We start from the raw sequence: 16,161 nt of genomic DNA, 5'->3' as shown, positions 1-16,161 counted from the left end.
CATTGTTTGATTGTTTGTGTAACTGTTTTAAAATAGTGATTACTTAAAAATGTCATGTATATAAATTCTGTTCTTACTGATTCAAAAGAAGAAAGTAGTACGGAGATTAGGCAGTATGAATACTCTTCAACTGGAGATGTAAATCTATTGCAGATTTATGTTAGTAAACATAAGTATATTCAGATCGGTTGGATCGAATTCTGGATGGCTCAAACTTTTGTTGTCAGTCCAGCCAAGTTAGAGTCATTGGGTTTCGACTTTATTCAGCAATTAATGTTTGCATTGTATTTAAACTAAGGAATACACCGGACTAAAAAAAATCTTAATTATTGTTCTTAATGAACAATCATAAATTTAGATTAAAAATAAATGTAATAAATCTTGTCAAACACATTTCTAAAAACATGTTGATTAAGTACTGTAAATTTGTTATAATTTGTGGTACACTAATTAATGTTGATTTCGTGGGTTTACTGATCCACGAAATTCACTCAAACACATAACAAAATGATCCATGCAAATTCATGTTTTTTTCAACAAGTAAGAAATGAACGAATTTACATGTCCACAAAAAAGTATTTTTTTGAAATACCTCCAAGTGTTATGCCAACTAATATAAATGATTTTCCAGGATCAGGGGTATAGCATTCCAGTCTCTAGCTTGAATTGTTGACCAATATTTTGCATATGTTTCATCAGTCAGTGACTTTTTTAAAGTTGTAGTTTTTCTGGAAGGGGCACGATTCTGGGCTATTTTTCCTTTTTCAAATTTGAGAGTTTTGTGGGTCACAATTTAAAGAAGTTTGTGACTAGAATTTTCGCATGTTTAAGAAGTTTGCTACTCATTTCTTCACTATAATTAAAATTCGAGAATCATTTTACTTTCTTAAAATGAATGGGTCAAAGGATGATACAAAACATGACACAAAACCCGTCCTGTGATCGGATTTGTGTTTGTGGGCAATTGGGTAATATGTTTTCAGAAACTTGTGTTTTCCCTCAACATATCAAACAAAGTTTATGATAGCAATTTACTTGGAAAAAATCGTTTCTTGTGAAAATGTGGATTTTTAGGCGTCACCAAAGAACGGGCAAACTAGTGTTGTCAGTGTGTAGTCTTTAAGGGCAAGTGGCCTATAACATAATTTAAATCCAATGTATATGAGCAGTACAATATATGGAAAAGTAAAGTGATACGTATAATGAGTACAATTTAAAAACAATGATTAGAAGATGATTTTCTATTATTTTTTGTTTTTATACAGGAAAACAACTTCTTTAAAATTGGGCTTAATGCATAGTTTCGTAAAGATTGCTATATAAACATTTTTAGCTCATCTATTTTTTGAAAAAAATTTATTTGTCATCACCTTGGTGTCGGCATTGGCGTTGGCGTCGGCGTCCGGTTAAGTTTTGCGTTTAGGTCCACTTTTCTCAGAAAGTATCAATGCTATTGCATTCAAACTTGGTACACTTACTTACTATCATGAGGGGACTGGGCAGGCAAAGTTAGATAACTCTGGCGTGCATTTTGACAGAATAATGTGCCCTTTTTTATTATACTTAGAAAATTGAAAATTTTGGTTAAGTTTTGCGTTTAGGTCCACTTTTCTCAGAAAGTATAAATGCTATTGCATTCAAACTTGGTACACTTACTTACTATCATGAGGGGACTGGGCAGGTAAAGTTAGATAACTCTGGCATGCATTTTGACAGAATTATGTGCCCTTTTTATACTTAAAAAATTGAAAATTTGGTTAAGTTTTGTGTTTAGGTCCACTTTATTCCTACAGTATCAAAGCTATTGCTTTCATACTTGCAACACTTACTAACTATCATAAGGGGACCGTGCAGGCAAAGTTATGTAACTCTGACTGGCATTTGGACAGAATTATGGGCCCTTTATACTTAGAAAATTGAAAATTTGGGTAAGTTTTGTGTTTTGGTCCTCTTTACCCCTAAAGTATGATAGATATTGCTTTCATACTTGGAACACTCGCAAACTATCATTAGGGTACAGTAAAAGGACAAGTTGCATAACTCTGGTTGTCATTTTTACGGAATTATGGCCCTTTTTTTACTTAGTAACTTTGAATATATGGTTAAATTTTGTGTTTCGATCCACTTTACTTCTTAAGTATCAAGGCTATTGCTTTCAAACTCAAATACTTTCATGCTATCATGAGGTTACTGTACCTGGCAAGTTGAATTTTACCTTGACCTTTGAATGACCTTGACTCTCAAGGTCAAATTATTAAATTTTGCTAAAATTGCCATAACTTCTTTATTTATGAATAGATTTGATTGATACTTTGACAAAACTACTCTTACCTGACATACCACAATAGACTCCACCCAAACCATCCCCCGTGCCCTCCCCCCCTCCACCCCTCCCCCCCCCACCCCCCTATTTTATTTATTTTTTTTTCCATATCTCACATACCACACCCTCACACTATACCCCCGCCCCACCCCCCCCCCCCTATTTTTTTTTTTTTGGAAACGGTTAAAAAGCACAAATATTTATTTTTATTATTTTATGTTTGAAATACCGTCCAATCATCGCACTCAAGAACCCCCTCACCCCCCACCCCCCCACCGATTTTATTTTTGCGTTTTTTTTTTCGCATTTTTGGAAGATAATGTAATAAATGTCCACACCCCCACACTATACACCCCTCTTCACTCCACCCCTCCCTCCTTTGTGATTGTAAATGAGAGTCCTTTCATCTTTAAAAAGAAAATAGATGAGCGGTCTGCACCCGCAAGGCGGTGCTCTTGTTTTAAAGTTAACATCACCCACTGTGCTGTTGTTTTCAGGACAGCACCACCATTGACATCGAGTTATCCCAGCAACAGCACCAGTCCAGCCTGCAGGAGCCCCAGTCCAGGACGACCCATCCACTCCCCTGACCCATAGCTCATCATACTTGATATCCGGAAAAATGGGGCTTATGCATGTGCTTAAATTGTTGTCACAGATAAGCCTGTGCAGTTTGCACAGGCTTATAATGAACAACACTTTCCTCTTAAAGGTATATTATGTTGAACAAATAATCCTCTTTATGAAAATCCAGTCTAGTCAGAAAGTACCCTCCCTTATTAGCTTATGTGAATTTCACATGCTTATCAGGGACGACACTTTCTAACATTAGTGATCCGCATATTGGCTTATGAAAATACATTTCTGGAAATGGAGTAAAGATTAAAGATATAAATTTACAGATAAGTATAGCATTAGCCAACACTTTTCTTGTTTTAATACAAAATGACTTAATTTGTATTTATTTTCATGCTATTAAGGACAAGGAAACAATAAAATGCCATATTAGAAATTCATGTTGTTGAAAACCTTCACAACCTGTCAAGAGGCATAGTTTGTTATAGATTATAATATAATTTGTTACAAGTTCCTATCACCCACTGTGTTGTTGTTGTTTTCAGCAAAGCACCAGCATTGATATGGATTTTGCCGAGCAACCGCACGAGTTCCCCCTGCAGGAGCCCCAGTCCAGAACAACCCTTCCCTTCCCCTGACTTCTAACTCCTTCCCCTTGACCTCCTGACTCAAAAAGTCAGCAAAAGTTGAACAAGTCTGAGAAATTCTGAGCATGATTCTGAACGAACGCAATGCCCACTTCAAGTTGTCCACACTTAAGCCTGGGTAGTTTTGTTAAGCTAGAGTTCAGCGTTCGCCTGAGAGGGATGAGTTTTACAGACACAAAAATGTATAGCAGTAGTTATGGTAACGCTAACAGTCAGTTGTTGCTGTTGGACATTACAACAAATATCATGAAGAGTAAAAAGTTCAATAACTTGTTCCAATCTTTATAGGACAAACATAAATTCAACACAGATAAAGTAAACACAGAACACGATACACCCATGCTGACAAAGAAAGGCAGTAATGACTTGGCTGTGAACACAGATCAAATACATCCATGCTGAAACAGAAAGGCAGTAATGACTTTGCTTTGAACACCCAGAGCACGATGTATCCATGCTGACACAGAAAGGCAGTAATGACTATGCTGTGAACACCCAGAGCAAGATATATTCATGCTGACACAGAAAGGCAGTAATGACTATGCTGTGGACACCCACAGCGCAATACATCCATGCTGACACAGAAAGGCAGTAATGACTATGCAGTGAACACCCAAAGCAAGATATATCCATGCTGACACAGAAAGGCAGTAATGACTATGCTTTGAACACCCAGAGCACAATAAATCCATGCTGACACAGAAAGGCAGTAATGACTGGGTTGTGAACACCCAGAGCAAGATATATTCATGCTGACACAGAAAGACAGTAATGACTTGGCTGTGAACACAGAACACAATACACCCATGCTGACACAGAAAGGCAGTAATGACTTGGCTGTGAACACAGAACACAATACACCCATGCTGACACAGAAAGGCAGTTATGACTTGGCTGTGAACACAGAGTACAATACATCCATGCTGACACAGAAAGGCAGTAATGACTTGGCTGTGAACACAGAGCACAATACATCCATGCTGACACAGAAAGGCAGTAATGACTTGGTTGTGAACACCCAGAGCACAATACATTCATGCTGACACAGAAAGGCAGTAAAGACTTGGCTGTGAACTCAGAGCACGATACATCCATGCTGACACAGAAAGGCAGTATGACTTGGCTGTGAACACCCAGAGCACAATACATGCATGCTGACACAGAAAGGCAGTAAAGACTTGGTTGTGAACACCCAGAGCACAATACATCCATGCTGACACAGAAAGGCAGTAAAGACTTTGTTGTAAACTCTAAGAGATCCATACATCCATGGGGTGTGCCACAGCCGCAAATTACGCCCACTATTGTGAACAAGGTGCTTAAAGTGAACACGTCTGGTTTTGTTATGAGCACATAGCACTCCAAGACCAAAAGGCCTCGCATTGAATTGATGCAAGAGAAGGCTTTGAAAAATAACAGCAGTTTTGTTGTGTGGTCCAGTACGACCTTCGACTCTCAACCTTAAGAAAGCAGAACTCAAACTCAGCTCTTAGCAATATCAGCAAGGCCAGCATGTCATCTCAGCTTCTTAAGCTTCAGGTGAGACCTTACAGTGTTAATTATTTTGTTGAAATTTGGGCCAAAATTCAGTCCCATTCTTATCTCAAATTGTCTATATCCATGAGTACTGGCTTAAGTTCTCAATTCATGTTTTCCCGGAAGAAAAATAATGTTTTGATAGGTTGCAACATTGAGTTAATCAGAACTCAAATTCAGCCTTTGGCAATATCAGCGAGGTCAGCATATCAGCTCAGCTTCTTGAGCTTCAGGTGAGATCATACAGTGTTATTCATTTTGTCGAAATTTGGGGCCAAAATTGAGTCCCATTCCTAATCTTAAACAGTCTATATTTACCATAATTACTGGCTAAAGTTCTCAATTCAAGGTTTGACCCCAAACAATATTTTAATAGGTTACAAATTGAGTTTGTTTCCTTTTGCAGCTCTATAAGTTGAACCTTAGTGCAATTTATCTTGATAGCACTTATTCTCAATTTTTAAATTATGTTTAGCAAAATCTACAACCATTTTCCCAATTAAATTCAAAACACTATGATTTTTTACGAATTGTCCCAATCCAAAAATGGTTTAAATAAAGTCTGCACAGAGCTAGCCCCTAGTTATAGCACAATTTTAAGTTTTTTATCAGCATAACTGGCTTAATTATACTCCCACAAACAAAGTTTAGAGGGGTATATAGGAGTGAACTTGTCTGTCGGTCCGTATTAAGTGTCCGCTCTCTAATTCAAGTAGTTTCCATCTGATATTCACCAAACTTGGTCAGAAGTTGTATCTACGTGATGTCTAGGCCAAGTTCGAACATGGGCCTTGTCGGGTTAAAAACTAGGTCACGGGGACACTTTGTGCGTTTTTACCATTCAGCATGTTGTCCGCTCTCTAATTCAAGTAGTTTTCATCCAATCCTCACCAAACTTGGTCACAAGTTTTTTCTAAATGATCTCTAGGAAAAGTTTGAACATGGGCCATTCTAGCCTAAAACTAGGTCACTGGGTCACTTTGTGCCTTTTTAACATTCAGCATGGTGTCCGCTCTCTAATTCAAGTAGTTTACATCCGATCTTCACCAAACTTGGTCATAAGTTTTATGGAGATGATCTTAAGGCCAAGTTAGAACATGGTCCTTTCTGGGTGAAAAACTAGGTCAAGGGGTCACTTAAAGCGTTTTAAAAATTGAGCATGTTGTCCGCTTTTTTGTGAAGACGACATGCAAAATATTATGTGTCAATGCGGCATGTGGGGGTATTCGTCACATCTGTGACAAAGCTCTAGTTTGCTTATTTCACTAAGTTTAATAACTATTTTGAACTCACATCTATTGTTTCTTATTAAATGCCATACAGTTGCATTGTCTCACATTTCAAGTTGTTAAGTCTCAGGTATAAGTCATAAACTTTCACATTTAAAGGTGTGCAGACTCACACTTAAATATGTAGATTGTAACATTTAAAGTTGTGTTGTCGCACATTTTAAGTTGCTGAGTATCACATTTAAAATTATGTATTTTCACATTTAAAGTTCTGTAGTAACACAATTAAAGGTGTACAGTCTCACATTCTAAATTGCTCAAGTAATGCCTGTTTTTGATTTACAAAAAATAAATATAACACCTTGCTACAAAACCAAAAATTCCAATTTCAAGTTGGTGCGCGTAAAACATTGATACTACGTTATTCTGAGTTCTAATTGGTGAACAATTAATTGCAATATTCTAAATATCAATTTTAGGCACAATGTTTGGCATTTTAAAAACAGGTCTGTAAAGTAAGGTGTTGCAAGGCTTATTCATGTGTCACTAAACAATCTGGTTTTAGTTTACTTTCCATTTCCTTTTCAGTGAACTTTACTAGCAAACATGACAAACGTCATTGAAGTGAAAGTCGATGACAGCCCCCTTCTTGCACACATACTACAACTCGCTTAAGAAATTCAGCATGAAGACGTCTTGCGTCAGAATACCAAGCCTCCTATCAATATCTCCTCTCATGTTGGCTACATCAACACTTCCAACAGCAGAGCCTTGGTGAATTGACTTCCGTCTCAGCATCGATGTCGCTTAGCAACAATTGGATGATGGGCGTCGACAAATTAGGCCGGACAAGTCGCTCGAACTGAAACGATCTGATCCAACAGGTAGAGCAGGCGTTGCGTGACACGTCTGTTAATGTGACTGACCTCGATATGTTGTTCTCAAATAATGTGAACCTTAGGCCTGGAGAGCAGTATGCGATTGACGCCATTCAACAACAGTTGTTGTCGGCAATTCTCGGGTTTGGGGTGGCGACTTCGGCGTCGGGACTCACTCCATCTCTGTCTATGGCCCAGTCGCAGCAGCAGCAGCAGCAACAAGAACAATAAGTAGTATCTTAGCGGTGTTCTGGGATATGGGGCTTCATGTATGTGCTTAAATTGTCATCCCAGATTAGCCTGTGCAGACTGCACATACATTAAGTCCTATTAAAGTGTCATCCCAGATTAGCCTGTGCAGACTGCACATAAATAAAGTCCTATTAAATTGTCATCCCAGATTAGCCTGTTCAGACTGCACATACATAAAGTCCTATTAAATTGTCATCCCAGATTAGCCTGTGCAGACTGCACATACATTAAGTCCTATTAAAATGTCATCCCAGATTAGCCTGTGCAGACTGCACATACATTAAGTCCTATTAAAGTGTCATCCCAGATTAGCCTGTTCAGACTGCACATACATAAAGTCCTATTAAATTGTCATCCCAGATTAGCCTGTGCAGACTGCACATAAATAAAGTCCTATTAAATTGTCATCCCAGATTAGCCTGTTCAGACTGCACATACATAAAGTCCTATTAAATTGTCATCCCAGATTAGCCTGTGCAGACTGCACATACATTAAGTCCTATTAAAATGTCATCCCAGATTAGCCTGTGCAGACTGCACATACATAAAGTCCTATTAAATTGTCATCCCAGATTAGCCTGTGCAGACTCACATACATTAAGTCCTATTAAAGTGTCATCCCAGATTAGCCTGTGCAGACTGCACATACATAAAGTCCTATTAAATTGTCATCCCAGATTAGCCTGTGCAGACTGCACATAAATAAAGTCCTATTAAATTGTCATCCCAGATTAGCCTGTTCAGACTGCACATACATAAAGTCCTATTAAATTGTCATCCCAGATTAGCCTGTGCAAACTACACATACATAAAGTCCTATTAAAGTGTCATCCCAGATTAGCCTGTGCAGACTGCACATACATAAAGTCCTATTTAAGTGCTATCCCAGATAAGCCTGTGCAGACTGCACATACATTAAGTCCTATTAAAGTGTCATCCCAGATTAGCCTGTGCATACTGCACATACATTAAGCCCTATTTTCCCAGAATGAGGCTCATATAGTTCACTTAAAATCAGTATTTTTTCTGCCTGATTGAAGAAATCTCCTAGCATCAAATGGTTAGTATGTGTTTTTAAAATTAATCCACTTGATAAATAAATAGCAAATAGCAATTGATCTCATATCAGGTTTAATGATAGAAGGTGAAGGCATAGTGTTGTCTACGTTTCGGCCGAAATTCAGCCCTTGAACCAAGCTTTTATCCTTGCATACAAAATCTGCTGTAGTAGACTGGTTAAAATTTTATTTAATTTTAGCAAATCAATTATTTAAATGACTTCAGCACATTATACAATTATTCCCTTCAATATTTTTTTAAGTTCCTGAATTTTGTTTTAAGAGCCAGTTCCTACAGGATCCCATGCTGTCATAGATCGGTACCCAGCTGAACAACAGGCTGTCTGGTAAGCTGGGCCCGGATAGGTGCAGCCAGTCTAAAGCTGGGGCTCCAAACTGTCCTGCCAAGTAGGCTGATATTACCTCTTCTACAAGGTACATTGGTCCTGTAATTTACCTTGTATAATGTGCAGTGTGTTACTACTCAAAATTTTATTTCAATAGTGTGTGCGTGTTATACATTGGTAATACTCTATCCTTGCTGGTAACTTAAACAAAATTCATTACGTAATTGTAAATATTCATAATCGTTGCCTTTTTGTATTGCCTTGAAAGGGTGCAGGGGGGATGTCGGATAGAATTGTAGAATTCTCTCCGTCCTTCAATTCTTCCTTATGTCCGTCCAACTCTTTTGGAGTTACACGTAACTTAATGCAGATTGGTTAGATATGGATGAAAAATGATTGTATAAAGTGAACAGTATATAGTAGGCTGTGTGTGTGTGTGAAGTGTTTTTTGTATACCTCATTTGTATCAAGAGCCTTCAAACATAATGTATTTCTTATATTATTTAATCAAACAACATTGATTGACCTCCAATATAACTGATGCTATTTCAGAATGCATTAATTATTTGGTTTACAGGGACATATGTCAGTGATGCGCAAAGAGCTGGTTCTCTGTTCACAGAGAAAAATCCTAACAACTCAGCCACTACATCCCAATAGGTAAGTCCCCTAACCATTGCAAAACGTACACTGGGGCACCAGATCACTGGGATATAAGTCGTCCGTTTACATTCTGCACAGTATGCAACCACAGCTGATTTGCTTATTTCCCTTACAGGTACCCAATATAACAAGAATGGGATTAATTTTTTGATATGCACAGTTCTGTGGTCTGAGCGGAATTTTACCTTGTGACCTTTCGATTCCTAGACCAGCATCCCTCCACTTGACTTAGGTCCCACATTAATACAGCTTTACGCAAAGACATGATATCTGAGAAATGTTCATGTATTTTAAAGTATTGCCAATTTAAAGTGATGAAATATTAGGATATTTATTACACTCGGGGATTAAGAGAAAGTCCCTTTCCCCCATTGCTATGCACCTGGTGAACATATTTGTTTCTCTATAACCACCTGTGAAATAAAGTTTAATAATATACTGAAATTAACTGAACACATATTCTCTGTTGATTTAAAATGATTGAATTGCATGTCAATATTATTTTCAGAAGCTTTCCATCTCTGAAACGTTGTTGCCACAAAATTGGTTCAGTTCAAATCTGTTTATGTTGGCTAAGCAATATGGAAGTTTATGGTTGACAAAGACAATTTCTATAATGCTTGACATATTTGCACAATTATCTGTCAAGTTTTTCACACAATCTACTTTTTCCAGGCAACCCGAATATCAAGGCGTTAAGTTTGTTCTGGATGCAGTTACAGTCACAGCTTTCAAGCCAGCAGCTGTCGATGTATTGAGAGTCTCTCCTCTCCATGTTATCTGACCTGCTGCCTGTGAACATCCTGCACATAGAACCTTTGTGAGTTTGTGAGAGGTGTGTAGGCTTTTTGTAAATACCTACTTTCAGAGACAGTTTAAGGGAACACTGGTCCGTCTAAACGCTTGTCCGCCTGTCAGGTTGTGTGGCATATATAACCTCAAAACATATTTCTTAATTTGTTATGCAACTCTTCAAACATGTTAATCAGCATGTGGACGTGTACTGTTGTGTATTTTATATCAGCTTCCTTTTGCATTAGTGGAATTGGGGATACAAAAACTTTTTCATTCCATGTTCATATTATTTTGCCGTAAATATTTAATAATTAAGGAATATATCTCGGACCACCTATCTATAAATTCAAATCAAAGAAGCTTTAGCACCATATGTCAGTTTTGTTCTTTTTCATTGCTTTCCTAAGTAACACAATCAGACTAATGAACTTAAATTAACAGTAACATACCTTCCTTTATTTCAGATCCCATTCGATGTAAATAAACCGGCCAATCAAAAAGACAGCCTGAAATATTCCTCATCTTGAATTATTGGGAAGGCAGGAAAACGCCTGTCACTGTTAAGATAAAAATGAGGGAATGACAAAGCACAGTATGACCAGTTAAGTCCTGTGATAAGCCAAGTCCTGTGGCCAGACATGTCATGTGGCCAGCCAAGTCCTGTGATCAGCCAAGTCATGTGATAAGCCAAGTCTTGTGGCCAGTCAAGTCCTGTGATCAGACAAGTCATGTGATAAGCCAAGTCATGTGATAAGCCAGGTCTTGTGGCCAGTCAAGTCCTGTGATCAGACAAGTCATGTGATAAGCCAAGTCTTGTGATCAGCCAAGTCCTGTGGCCAGCCAAGTCTTGTGATCAGCCAAGTCCTGTGGCCAGCCAAGTCTTGTGGCCAGCCCAGTCCTGTGATCAGACAAGTCCTGTGGCCAGACACGTCTTGTGGCCAGCCCAGTCCTGTAGCCAGACAAGTCAAGTGACCAGTCAAGTCATGTGATCAGACAAGTCCTGTGGCCAGACACGTCTTGTGGCCAGCCCAGTCCTGTAGCCAGACAAGTCAAGTGACCAGTCAAGTCATGCGATCAGACAAGTCCTGTGGCCAGACACGTCTTGTGGCCAGCCAAGTCCTGTGATCAGACAAGTCCTGTGATAAGCCAAGTATTGTGATCAGTCAAGTCCTGTGGCCAGACACATCTTGTGGCCAGCCCAGTCCTGTGATCAGACAAGTTATGTGATAAGCCAAGTCTTAGGATCAGCTTCGTTCTGTGGCCAGCCAAGTCGTGTGACCAGTCAAGTGTTTTTACCAGCCATGTCCTATAACCAGCAACTTTGTCTCGTGTGTACAGTCCAATTGTATGGGAAGAAAAATCTTTATTTCATATTGTATGGTTATAATGATACTGACAGTATCTTGATGATTAAGTATTTTGTTATATATTGGTAAAAAGACCAATATGATAAGGGGAAACTCAGTAATAGCAGTAATGTTAAGTTTTATTTCAAGAGCATAATAATGCAAGTACTACTATTTTGTCTGTATTCAGAAACTGACTCTATATAGCTTTATCCTGATTATCGTTAACAGACAGACAAAATGTTTGTACAATTGTTGTTTTTTAAACATTGATTTTAAGCCTTCACAAAGTTGTTTAAATAATGCCGATACCTTGGACAATATTGTATGTATTTATTGTATAAACAAGACATGCTGATTTTTAGTTTTTACCTATAAAATAGCAATATGTGCTAGGTAAAATAATTGATCAGAACTATATCATAATTGTGATGCTTCTATTTTGATATGTCTGTCATTCTGTCTGTGTTCATTTATCATCTGTTTGCTCTTTTGATGCAGTATTTTATCAAGAATTTCATGTAGTGATGTAATAGTACAATATCATATAATTATTTGATTTATTCAAACTAAATTAACCTTCTGTTAATTACCAATTTATTTATTGACAACAGATACTTTGTTTAATATTAACAATAGTTAAGCGCGTGATACAAATTGTGTGAATGTACATGCATAATATTGCGACAATTGATGCACACATTAATGAAACTATTTAAATAAAGTGGAATTTAGAAGTGCATCTTAATTGTAATGGAGTTTGTTTAATTATTAAAAAAGTATGCTTTCATTGTTGAAAATATGATAGTAATTCCTCCACAAGTAATTTTGTTTCAAAGTGAGTATTTTCATGAATAATGATCCTAGATATGGTTGTAGATTGTCCTTGTTGTATCATATACTGACATGCTCATCATTTGTGTTGACATTTGCATTCTAGCATTAAAAGTTCACTATGCTTTAAATATTTGTATGTACACATTTGCGACCAACTTTTCTAATGTAATAAGTGAATAACGTAACACAGATTATGTGTCACTGTATATACGTTTATTTTGTCATTTGTAAATAGATCAACTGCGAAGATAATGTTTTTGTTTGTACATTATTCATGAAATGTTGCCATTTCAAACAGATACATTCACTGTTTGAATTCATTTGTACAAAATTGTTTCATATTAAACATCATTCACATATCAGGCAATAGAGAAAAAGAATTGCTTTGGATGAATGAGCACATTAACCTGTATAGTAAATTAAGACATGCAGAATATCAGATTATTAACATAATAATATACTTTAAGCATTAGAAACACCTTGTTTTATGTCAAGCTTTTCAGTGAATATAATTAAGCAACTATTATCTGGAAATTTGGAAAACAGTGAATAACGATTCAAGGGAGAGCAACTGTGATATACTTAATAAAAGTCGTCTCCCTTGTATAATTGTACCTCTCAATGTAACAAGAACATTGAATCTTTTTTTATATTATTCCACACTATAAACTTTATACTATATTCATTCAATAATCACTAAAGAAATATGGTTTGCATAATTGTTTATTTCTATGCGTTATACCAAATTCACCAGTATGGCATCAATTTAAGTTCATCATATTTTTTTTGCCAAAATTGGCCATACAGTGCTAAAAATTTGGTATTCTGACTATTATTAGTGCATGTTCTCATACAATATCACATTGTATATTTTAACACCGAAGCAATTCTGACTATTATTAGTGCATGTTCTCATGCAATATCACATTGTATATTTTAACACTGAAGCAATATGTGTTAATATATTAATTTTTATTTATTGACTTGTTATTGCTTGTTAAGGTGTCTAATTTTGAATTATAGCTGTAAATTGATTGTGACTATTTTCCAGTTTTGAATGATTGCTTTTAGTTGATTGTTTACAAGTTTTGTAAAAGCTGTTTTCATGTTGACTGCTCCACATTAAATGTCGTTGATGCACATTCACTGCGGCCAGGTTCCGTAAAACTCCCAACTCATCTGATGTCTTATGATTGGATTCCATACATAGTGGTTGTTTATACTCAGCTTGCTTTGCATTAAACATGTCTGCTTTGTTGTTAAAAATTATACACAGCTTTTTATTAGACGAAATTGTGTAATATTTCAAATTTTTGATATCAATTTTTTATTTCGAACAAAAATATATTTTGTTTATTTGTATGTATATTTAGCTATAATAAAATTGTTTCTATAATATATATAAAACAACATATTTATAAGCAATAAACTATATTGGTAAAAGTAGATTTAAGGTTCAAGATCATGTCTTAATTTGTTCGATTATCCCAAATTAACATTTTGCAAAAGCAAAACTTGTTGAATAAAGAAAACTTTATGCAACGTACCACCAGGTCTTTTAACCATTGATTGTGTATCACTAACGATCAGGACTTTATCAGGGATACATAATTGCCTTTGCATGGCTATAATGTTTGTGTTATTGAATTGAATAATTTCTGTAGTTTGGTGCACATTAATTGTTGTTGTTTTTTTAAAGACATAGCATATGTCATATAATATAATATCATTGTAGTTTTGGTATGTTTAGGGATATAATCATGTTAATGTATGTGATTTGCTGATCCATTTCTTGATGTTTCACTCCATTTAATGTATATAGCCATGCATAGAGCAGGAATATTGTTGTACTGTAAAAAAATGTTGTTATAGCAAATAAAAAATTTATGTGAATTGTTTCCTCACTTCTATATAAATTTCCCTTTTGGCGATGGCATATTGTGATTTGGTCTGTCTGTCCGATTTTTCGTTTGTCCCCTGTCATACTTTGGTCAGCCTCGGATACCTTTCAGAACCTTAATAACTATTCTGACAGATCTTCACTTGGGGATTGTTCTTCATGCAGATATTATGTAAGTCGCTCCAAAGACTTGTTATGTTGTTCTCACGAGTAATAAGGTAGTTGGAACGAGATAACTTTGTATTGAGAATGAACAGCTTACCCGTGGGAATGAGAAAGTAAGAATGACGTTCTTAATCATGGGAACAAGTCACTAATTCATGGGAATGACAAACTTAAAAACGTACACGTTAATGTGTGCACACGTACATTTCACGCCATGATTGGTATTTTCAGTAGACAAAGCCCACTCCTATTGAGAGTAGGTTAAGTATGTCAGGCAGAACGTTTTATAAAATATGTGATTTTTGTTATGTACTTGATTCAATGTGGCACTTTAGGATTATTTAAGACAATGTTAACCACTATCTGAAATCAGGCTAAATGAATGGGAGAAACATGTGTTCGTTCTGAAAATTTGTTTTCGTTCTTAAAGCTAACATCTAGTACACATGTATGTGAATTTTTATTTTTCGTATCAAACATATTTACATGTCATATCCTCCAAGTCAGGGAATTATAGTGATTTGGTCGTGTCTGAAATTCTGTTGAAATGTAAAGTATAATTGACCTTATCGCAACATCCGGGCACTTGCGTCAGTTAGAGTTACATGCCCCTTGACGACGGTGAAAACAAAAGCGCTGTCGCCATTTTATTTGCATTGAAATATTTAACACTGCTCGCAATTTTCTTAAGTTAAGGCACATCTTCGCGACCATTTTTTAGAATAAAAATACCCAGAAATAGAAATTCTTTCATTATAAATTTCATTTAATGAACGAACACAAATAAGGATGAAAACAAACAACCAATACATTTTAAATATATGCAACATATAGTAGCTGATTAGAACCTCTATATTTGTTACCTTAATACCTTGTTACGTATTAAATAAATTATCATGATCAATGTTATTGTTTTTATTTAATTCACACCAATTTCGACACTTTTTGTTTCCGCATGTTAGGTATTTGAATGCCTCTTTCTTCATCACAAACCGATTATCTCGTCATGATCGGATACTGTCCAGACAAAGAAAACACGGTGTCATAAAGCCAGCTGGGGACCTATACTTGGGGCTCTGCATAAACCACATGTGGTCATTAAACACAATTTATGATACCTCTATGTCATCTCTTGTTATACTGAGCAGTCATTTTAGCCAAATTTTTAATGCCGAAATAATTGAATATACAGTTGCTTTAAAAAACACGTTGACACCTTAAATAATCATTTAATTAAATTAAATGCAATATTTTTCATTTGATTGTTTGCATCAGTCTTAAAATCGTGTAAGCTTTTGTATTCTGGTGTTTAATTGCCCCTTTGTTTTGCATAATCCGATTATCTGGTTTTGATCAAATATTGTCCAAACTTAACTGACAAAAAGGTGTCATAAACCACACTGGGTGGTCCAGACAGTGTCATTTAACACGATAGATGCCACCATGTCTCCTCTTTCTGGTAGTATTAAGCAGTCATTTGGATGAATAATTAACGCCGATGTACTAAACAGTTGCTTAAATTAGATATATGAAATATGGTCAAATATAAAGTCATGTCCAATTTAGATTATCAGAAATTTACACCGTAAAGATACTAGCCCGATTAATT

General features: G+C 36.2%; 1 long non-coding RNA gene across 1 annotated transcript; it reads left to right on the top strand.

Annotated features, from left to right (window-relative positions):
* Window positions 1–3,487: 3,487 nt before the first annotated feature.
* Window positions 3,488–14,985, top strand: LOC127864979 (uncharacterized). The gene is made up of 5 exons (XR_008042415.1): window positions 3,488–5,085; window positions 6,900–8,934; window positions 9,424–9,506; window positions 10,185–10,329; window positions 10,769–14,985. It is a non-coding gene; the product is annotated as an uncharacterized LOC127864979 (long non-coding RNA).
* Window positions 14,986–16,161: the final 1,176 nt, after the last annotated feature.

This window comes from Dreissena polymorpha, chromosome 1 (assembly GCF_020536995.1).
Source record: "Dreissena polymorpha isolate Duluth1 chromosome 1, UMN_Dpol_1.0, whole genome shotgun sequence".
NCBI lineage: Eukaryota > Metazoa > Mollusca > Bivalvia > Myida > Dreissenidae > Dreissena > Dreissena polymorpha.
The sequence above is the reverse complement of the archived record's forward strand: the minus strand, read 5'-3'. Positions and strand labels throughout refer to the sequence as shown.